Source organism: Helianthus annuus, chromosome 17 (genome assembly GCF_002127325.2).
Source record: "Helianthus annuus cultivar XRQ/B chromosome 17, HanXRQr2.0-SUNRISE, whole genome shotgun sequence".
NCBI lineage: Eukaryota > Viridiplantae > Streptophyta > Magnoliopsida > Asterales > Asteraceae > Helianthus > Helianthus annuus.
In genome coordinates, this window is record NC_035449.2 from 62,238,295 (window position 1) to 62,248,587 (window position 10,293).

Here is a 10,293-nt window from a genome sequence, read left to right on the forward strand (position 1 = left end):
AACAATTCAGCTTTTAGCTAACTAATAAAGTGCCAAAACATGAGAAAAATATTACTAGACACTTTCCAAAGTGTCAGGAATAAGTTGTGTCACTAAAAAGGGTATTAACGACACTTAAAAGCGTTGTTAAGCACTTTAACGGATTACTATCCAACCGAACAACCGGACTTTACCCGGAACATGAAAATATTGCCATAAACATTATTTGTCTTTTTCAGAGCCAGTTAGAGTTCCCGAATACCCTAACACCCGCCCTAAAACACTACACACAACTAACCGGGTTAATACTTAACTAACCTAACTAACCTCACTTTACACTAACTAGTTTAGTTGAATTTGAACTAGAACCCCCCCCCCTGAGCCGAATTCGGTCCCCCTTGGGGACACCATGGTACAAATTTGATTATTTAATTCCTTGATGTTTAATATCAAGAGAACAAGAACCAATGGATCCTAACTCTAATTGTTGTCTATAAGTAACATGAATTGCACCTAGAATCATTCACATTCCATAACACCACACAAGCACTCCCCCTCTCTCTCTCAAGGCTTCGGTCGAACATCCCCTTATACATCCATCCATCATTCGACTTCCATCATCACATTTCAAGCTCATACAAACGTTAAGGATCCCGCATAAGAAGGCTTGGTGCACTCGAAGCTTGAAGGACCTCATTCTCTTGCTTTTATCCTCTCATTTTGCGCTTAGATTCTTCCCTAGCCTCGAGCTAGTGGTATGTTGCTTAAATCACCCTCTCGAACTATTTTGAAGTGGTTAATATGATTTGTAACGGTTGAAACTTGTAAACTTACATGATGATGCTTTAAAGTCTACTAAAAACACAAATAATGATGGTTAAAAGCTCATATGATGTGTAAATGTTGTAGTAATTGATTTGTGTGGTTATTCGGACCCGATCTATGTTGTGGTAGCTCGGATCATCATTTAACCCGGGTTGGTCATGATCATGGATCATGACATAAGGTTGTTTTGAATATAACAAGGGTTAAAGGGTGAAACTCTACCACACACGAATCATGAACTTGTGTAAAAGTGATTTTACTTACAAAATAGTGTTTAAAACTAGTAGATCTACGGATCTACAAGTGGTATTTTCAAAGGACCGAGTGTCAAGGAAATTATGTTTTCTAAAGGCGGATCTTACGTTAACTAGAATGATTTTTAGAACACACAAGTGTGTAAACACTTGTGTAGCACAAAGTTTCGACAAAATAACAATTTTTGTAAAAGATGACGAGAAGTTGTGAAGACGGAATTTCTTTAAAAGCAAGGTTTTTACGAAACCGGACTAATTTATATAAAGATCCGCTAAAAGTAATGAGATTCACTTCGTATTTTTGAGTAAATCACAAGTTCATGAAATCTTTGCGATTAACATGATTATGGACTAGTTGATGTGTTGAATATTGTTTTGATTGAATAAGAAAACTGGTTGATTGATTTGTAAAAGAAAATGATACGCTTGAAAGCGTGGCCACCTCCAGTTACAGAGGAAACTCTGGCGAAATTTTTCCAAAAACCTAACACTTAGAATTATTTTCACTATAAGTGTTAGAAATACTTTTTGCCATGTTTTCAAAATATATAAGTTTTGCCACGACTTTATTTACAAAATATCGGAAGTGGGATTTCACAAAACAAAACGTGATATATATATTTGGTAAATATATTTTTCACAACGTCACTTGTCAACTATTTTGTGAAGTGTATAAATATTATTTTTAAGGTAAAAATAATATTATCGAACGTTAACGAATCCAAAATAATACGAACGCTTTCACGATAAATATATAAGTTACACCGGTAATTATTATTACCACTCGATCGTTAAAACGTAACTTACGCACTTTACGGAAATAATTATGAACGCGTATATTTGACAAAGTATTATTTTGGGAGAATTTTGTGAAGTAAAAATATAATATTTTTGAGAAAAATAATTATATTTTGAAGTAAGAAATAAATATATATTAAGTGAGACTTAATAATATATTACGAACGCACATGTATTAAATCCCCCATCCTTGGGAAGGAAAATAATTACCAAGTATGCACAGAATGTAAACACGAAATAGTTGTCTAACTATTTCCCAAAACCTAACCATAAAGTTAAGGCACGGCCGTCCGTCTAATAGAGTTAGAACTTGTAGGTCGTTGCACAGCTGCTTGACTTGGAGTATTACTGGGTAAAGACGCACCGCTGTGAGTTCATGTCCCCCTTTTCTCTTAACTGTTTTCAGTTTTCCAATCTGCGGGGGTGAAATACATGTTACTATGATTACGAATATTTCTTATATGGTATGGTTAGCGTAAGGAGGGTTGTTACTTAGATCATGTGAATGGGTAGGCAGAAACTTGAGGTCATTAATCCTCAGGGTAGGACCGAGGGGCAGGAGCGGTAGATCTACTTGGGTGTAGCGAGCCCAACCCCAGGCCCAGCATAACGGACCTCGGGGTGACTTTGTACCCAGCGCATAAGTCTGCTAGGTTTGAGCCTTCCTACTTGCATTTCACACATATCAATGGCCTTACAAAGCATTGGTGATTTCTTTTTCCTTATTTGCTACATACCAGGATTTTTACACAAACAAAGGTTTATTTGCTCACTTACACATGAACTCGCTCAACATTATTGTTGATTTTTCAACTTACATGTATTTCAGGGAATTAAAGGATCTGGCACGGTATGGCACGTTTTCCCGCTGCACTAGTACGAGGTCATCCGGGTTTAGGGAATGTGACTCTTTCCTGGACAAGTCACAGTCCTTAAACTGTGTTTGTGTTATGTTGATGTTTGTGTTTGTTGAACAATGTTTATGTCGTTAGGGTATGTTCCCGTTGATACAATGTTATTGTATTTGGTTTTAAAACTTAATTGAATGGATGATCTTGCATGATTTTTATTCATATAGCTTTGTTATGGTTAAGCTATGGTATTAAGAAGTCACACCAAATTAACCACGCTTCCGCAAAGCCAGGGTGTGACAGCTTGGTATCAGAGCTCTGATCATAGCGAACTAGGATTCCTTCTCAAGTCTAGACTATGATCACTAGGGCTCTCACGAAAACATTTTTACTGCATACCACTTAAGTCCAGATCCAAAACGTTTTTACAAACAAATGTTGAGCACATTTTATTTATTTATTTTTAGGCTCAGTCTTGGAGGCTGAGGCTCGGTCTTGGAGACCGAGGCTCGATCTAGGAGATCGAGGTAGATGGCTAGTAAGACTAGGAAGAGTAGGCTCAGTCTTGGAGGCTGAGGCTCGGTCTTGGAGGCCGAGGCTCGATCTAAGAGATCGAGGTAGAGGGCTAGTGAGACTAGGGAGAATAGGCTCAGTCTTGGAGGCTGAGGCTCGGTCTTGGAGGCCGAGGCTCGATCTAAGAGGTCGAGGTGGATGATAGAGCAGTCTTAGAGGCTGGGAGGAATTTGGCTAATGGGACTAGCAGTGTCAGTCTAGGAGACTGGGAGGCTAGTGGGACTAGGAAAATTACGTGATTTCTTACTTGGTGACTAATGTGCTTACCTGATTGTATGACTGATTATTTGTGCATATTTGTGTTTATGTTACAGACATATGGACTCGCCCGGTACTGGCGACTCAGACACCACAGGACCCAGACCTATAGTATCTGATGACCTAGCATCTTCAGAGCACGAGGTGCACACGTCGGACGTTTCTAGCACGGATGAGGACGACTTTCAGCCCTTCGCACTACCTGACGTGGCTGATGAGCTCGCCGATGGCCCTCTTGTTGAGTACCTACCGTTAGTGGAGATCCCTGCTCCCATACCCTTAGCTGTTTACCCTGCCTACGATTTACTTTTTGACGCCGAGGCTGACGGCGATATTGATCTGTTTGACGATGATCTCCTAGAGGACGATGAGGAGGGTGAGGCCCTCATAGCCGACAGAGGACTTTTACTGCTAGCAGATGCTCCAGCTGCGGAGTCACCTGCACACTCACCTGCTCCAGACTCCTTCGAGTCTGTGGCCTCCGCACCTTCCCACACTCTGAGCGCACAGCACTTTTCACATGGTTCAGATCCTGACCAGGCATCCTCTGTTGCCCCTATTCCTAGCTTTGCTTTCGACCATGATGATGTGGAGGATTCTGATCCTATCTTCCCCCAGGGTTCGACCCGGATCAGGATATAGAGTTTATACCTATGGATCAGCCTATGGAGGATCCAGTCGACCCAGCTGACCCAGTGGATCCCATCGACCCCGAGTTTGACTTTGAGATGGCTTTTGATGATCCCGAGCCTGCCATCGCCCCTGAGCAGGCAGCCGCTCTAGACCCTGTGCTTGAGCATGACCCAGTTCATGTTGGCATGCCTATTGAGCCTGTGATTACTGACCCACCTGTAGATGATCACCCTGTGGATGCTCCGTTGTTGGAGGGCGATCATGTCATTGCTACTGATCATGTTGATCACCCATTTATTGCTGATGCACCCGTTCACCCTCTTGTTGCTCCCCCACCTGATCCCGTTCCACTAGAGCCCGAACATGCACTGTTCGCGACACACATGGATCCACGAGATGAGCACGCACAACACGGGTGGATTCCTGCTGATGATGAGGTTCCACCTATTCCCCCTCAGATCACTGATACTCGTCACGTTGATACCTCCTTTTCATTCCCTCAGTTTACACCTCCAGCGCGACCTGGAGTGGGTTCCTCGGCCCATCCCTTTGGGCATGTGCCGACATCTGTTCCCTTCATGCCACAGTTTCCACTTGTTTTACCCCCTGTTTCTCCATTTCGTGTGGCACCTTTTGATCTCACAAGTGAGCCATTCCTTTGGTCGTCACCACCTGTTATGCCACCGACCGACCCCTACCATCCCTACCATGTGGGGCACACTATTGAGGACGTTTTGATGTCTTTTGTTTTTCAGCACGAGGCACACACACAGCGCATTCAGGAGCTGGAGAGAGCTTAGCCGCCGCCGTGTCAGTGCCAGGGTCAGACCCACTCTCCTTTGTAGCCTTCTCGATCTGTACCCCCAGATTATGCTGCACGACTCCTTGCACTAGAGCAGCAGGTTGCTTCTTTCCTTCGTACTCAGAGAGCCATGGAGGAGGACTGGTTCCAGTTGCGTCGTTTGTTTTACACTCACTTTCCCCCTACTCCACCGCCATCCGTATAGAGCTCATCAGTGCTGTTTGGGTAGACGTTGGTGAGAAGACGGCGTTTGCTTTTGATTGCACAGCATTTTTGGAGACTACTTTCTGATTATGACTTTTGTTGCTTTTGTACATGGGATGTAGTGACACTGATTTGATATAGTTTTTGGACAGGGGTGATGTAGCCCCTAGTCGATTGATGTTGTATGACGCTGTAATGTACTGATACACTTACTATGTGGTCTCGATATATGGCAATCGCAGTATTCTCATCATATTTGATGCTTGATTGATTATTTATATTTTTATGACATGGGATGTTGTGTGAATGATATTTGTGACAAGAGATGATATGTGAATGATATATTGATAACATGAGATGTTATGTACTATTACTATTATTATATACGCACGTTTTACTATGGCCTGACCGACGTAAACACATCTTTAGAAGATGCCGCCGAGACATCAACAACCGCAGATGCCTACCAATCAGGCAGAACTCCAGCAAATCATTGCTGCTGCCATCGCACAATACGCCGCCTCTCAAGGAGGGACTAGTGGAAGCAACTCAGGCAACACTGGCAACAACAACAACCCACCTCATGGTAATACCAAGTCATTTAGACATACCATGTCCTAATTGGATATCTATAGCAAAGATGCTAATGCCGTTCACATGTTATACTGTACGTGCAGGATGCACCTATAAGCAGTTTCTAGACTGCAAGCCAGTCAACTTTGATGGCACAGGAGGTGCTGTCGCCTTTGTTCGTTGGGCTGAGAAAACTGAATCTGTTCTTCGCATGAGCAAATGCGCACTAGATCAGCAAGTCACCTATATCTCTGGGCTATTCTTGGATGGAGCCCTATCTTGGTGGAATTTGCAAGTACAGACACTTGGTGAAGCTGCTGCCTACGTGCTAACCTGGACCGAACTGAAGGAACTTATGCGCAAAAAGTACTGTTCCCGCGCTAAAATCCAAAGATTGGAAACAGAGTTCTGGCATTTAAAGATGGAAGTCCAAAGATCGCAGAATACGTTCAGAGGTTTCATGGCTTATCGCATGTGGTACCCTACATGGTCACTCCAGAGTTCAAAAGGATTGAACGTTTTATTTGGGGATTAGCTCCTCAAATCATAAGCATGGTGACCTCCTCCAAGCCTGCGACTATTACTGAGGCGATTGATTTGAGCGTGGCTCTCACAGAGGAAGCTATTCGCCTGAACAAGTTTGATGAAGCTGAGCCAAAGAAGAAAGAGACTCATGTGGAGTCATCAGGAGGTAACAAGCGGAAGTTTTCAAACTTTAAGCAAGGCACTAGCGGTGTGGGTAAGAAAGGGGAATCAAGCACGCCAACTCAGGTTACAGCTGGTAGTGGGAAGAAAGGAAAAGGATACATGGGCGCCCAGCCCAAGTGTAATACCTGCCAGCGCCACCATTCTGGCCATTGTGGTTTGAAAGTTTGTGAAGCTTGTGGAAAGACTGGCCACTTGAAGGATTCTTGTTGGGCCATAGCTGGCCAGAAAGGCCAGGGAGGTTTCGGAAACAGAAACACCAACCGGGGCGGAAATGGAAATCGCCCACAAGGGAACAATGGAGGTGATGGAAACCGAGTTAACAATGCTAATCAAGCGGGCGCTGTGAATCGTAATCAGAGGAATACCCAAGCTGGTGGAAATGGGCAAAGATCCGGATGCTTCAACTGTGGTGATCTTGGGCACTACAAGAGGAATTGCCCAGAGTTGAACCAAGCCCGTGGAAGGGTCTTCAACATAGAAGCAAGGGAAGCGCGCCAGGATCCCAATGTCGTTACTGGTACGTTCCCTGTAAACCAACGCTATGCATCTGTTTTATTTGATACTGGTGCCGATTATAGCTTCGTGTCGTTAGAGTTTAAGAATATACTTGGTTTAGCCGCTAGTAAATTAGATATTCCATACTCGATCGAATTGGCTAATGGAAAGTTGGTAGAAGCCAATGAAGTTATCAGAGGTTGTGTGATCGAATTGGGAGAGCTTGAGTTTGCTCTAGATCTACTACCAGTCCAGTTGGGAAGCTTCGACGTGGTGGTAGGAATGGATTGGTTATCAGGCAACAAGGCTGAGATAGTTTGTCACGAAAAGGTAGTTCGTATCCCAACTGATGATGGTGAGACAATTGTGGTTCACGGAGAAAAGCGTGATACACCGTTAAGGGTTATCAGCTGCCTCAAAGCACGAAAATGTTTACAGAAGGGATGTGTTGCCTTTCTGGCACACATTGTAGATAAGAAAGCTGAAGAACCGAAGATCGAAGACATCCCTGTCGTGAGGGAATATCCAGAAGTCTTCCCAGAGGACTTGCCTGGATTGCCGCCTCAAAGACAAGTGGAATTTCACATCGACTTAGTTCCAGGCGCCGCGCCTGTGGCTAAGGCACCCTATAGACTTGCTCCGTCTGAGATGCAAGAACTGTCGACACAACTTCAAGAGTTGCTAGACAAGGGATTTATCCGACCAAGCTTCTCGCCTTGGGGAGCTCCAATTTTGTTTGTCAAGAAGAAGGACGGTAGTTTCCGTATGTGCATTGACTACCGGGAGTTGAACAAGCTGACGATCAAAAATAGATACCCTCTGCCAAGGATTGATGATCTGTTTGACCAACTGCAAGGCTCAAGCTTTTATTCAAAGATCGATCTTCGATCTGGATACCATCAGTTAAGGATACAAGAGGAGAGTATCCCAAAGACAGCCTTCAGAACTCGATATGGACACTACGAGTTTCTAGTCATGCCGTTTGGGTTGACAAACGCACCTGCAGTGTTCATGGATTTGATGAATAGAGTTTGCAAGCCGTATTTGGATAAGTTCGTGATAGTGTTCATCGATGATATCTTGATCTATTCAAAGACGAAGGCCGAGCACGAACAGCATTTAAGGGCTATTTTGGAGCTGCTGAAGAAGGAACAGTTGTATGCCAAGTTCTCTAAGTGCGAGTTTTGGCTACGAGAAGTCCAGTTCCTTGGACACGTGGTAAATGGAGATGGAATCCACGTGGATCCAACCAAGATCGAAGCGATTAAGAATTGGGAAACGCCAAAGACGCCAACCGAGATTCGGCAATTCTTAGGTTTGGCTGGCTACTATCGGAGATTCATTGAGGATTTTTCAAAAATCGCTCAACCATTGACGCTCCTCACGCAAAAAGATAAGAAGTTTGATTGGGGAATCAAACAGGAAGAAGCGTTCCAGATATTGAAAGATAAGCTCTGCAATGCGCCAATCTTAGCACTACCGGAAGGTACGGAAGATTTTGTGGTATACTGCGACGCTTCGCGTCAAGGATTGGGTTGCGTGTTGATGCAACGCCAAAAGGTTATTGCTTACGCGTCACGCCAGCTGAAAGTACATGAAAAGAACTATACCACTCACGATTTGGAACTCGGCGCAGTAATTTTTGCTTTAAAGATCTGGAGACACTACCTTTATGGTACGAAGTGTACAATTTTCACAGATCACAAGAGTCTACAACATATATTCAACTAGAAGGAGTTGAATATGAGGCAGAGACGATGGGTCGAGTTGTTGAACGATTACGACTGCGAGATAAAGTATCATCCAGGGAAGGCGAATGTGGTCGCCGATGCCCTAAGTCGAAAGGAGAGGATCAAGCCCATAAGGGTTAGGGCTTTAGAAATAATAATTCAGACCGATCTTTCCTTGCGTATTCGTGCCGCGCAGAAAGAAGCTCTCAAGGACAGAAACCTTGAGGAAGAATATCTCCGTGGGATGGAGAAGCTATTGGTACCAAACGGGGAAGGAACGTTATGTTTTGAGAAAAGGATTTGGGTTCCTTTGTTTGGAGGTTTAAGAAAAGTTATTTTCGATGAAGCTCACAAATCGCGGTACTCTATCCACCCTGGAGCGGATAAGATGTACCAGGACCTTAAGGATTATTATTGGTGGCCTAGGATGAAAGGCAATGTGGCTGTTTATGTGAGCAAATGTTTAACATGCGCTAAAGTGAAAGCAGAATACCAGAAGCCCTCGGGACTTCTGCAACAACCGGAAATTCCCAAGTGGAAGTGGGAACAAATCTCCATGGATTTTATTACGAAGTTGCCAAGAACGCCAAAAGGCCATGACACTATTTGGGTAATAGTGGATCGATTAACGAAGTCAGCGCACTTCTTACCTATCAGAGAGAAGGATAATACGAGTAAGTTGGCCGAAATTTACATGAGAGAGATCGTTACGCGCCATGGAGTACCTCTCTCCATCATCTCTGATAGAGACGGAAGGTTCGTATCAAGAATTTGGCAATCCTTCCAAGAAGCTTTTGGCTCGCAATTGAATATGAGCACCGCGTTTCACCCGCAGACCGACGGGCAAAGCGAACGGACGATACAGACTTTGGAAGACATGCTGAGAGCGTGTGTTATGGATTTGGGCGGTAGCTGGGATAAGCATTTGCCTTTGGTTGAATTTTCATACAACAACAGCTACCACACCAGTATTGGTGCCGCGCCATTCGAATCTTTATATGGGCGCAAGTGCAGATCACCGCTTTGTTGGTCTGATGCAGGTGATAGATAGTTGGTTGGCCCTGATGTGGTCCAGGAAACCACTGATAAGATCGCACAGATCCGAGATCGCATCAGTGCGGCTCGTGACCGTCAGAAAGCCTACGCGGATCGAAAAAGGAAACCTCTGGAATTTGAGGTAGGAGATATGGTTTTGTTGAAGGTATCACCCTGGAAGGGTGTGGCACGCTCTGGGAAGCGTGGGAAGTTGAATCCGCGGTATATTGGTCCGTTTAGGATTTTGGAAAGAATTGGGTTGGTAGCATACAAGCTGGACTTACCTGCCGAGGTGAATGGTGTTCACGATACGTTCCACGTATCAAATTTAAGGAAGAGTCCAACTCAAGATATCGTTGTCATTCCTACCGACGAAATTCATGTTGACGACACGCTCCACTTCGTTGAAGAACCCGTTGAGGTTACGGATTGGAAAGTGAACAAGACCCGCCGGAGCAGTGTCAAGCTCGTCAAGGTTCGTTGGAATGCCAGACATAGTCCTGAATACACCTGGGAATGTGAGGACCGGATGAAAGAGAAATACCCCCACTTATTTCCCAAGAACCCTGCGACTA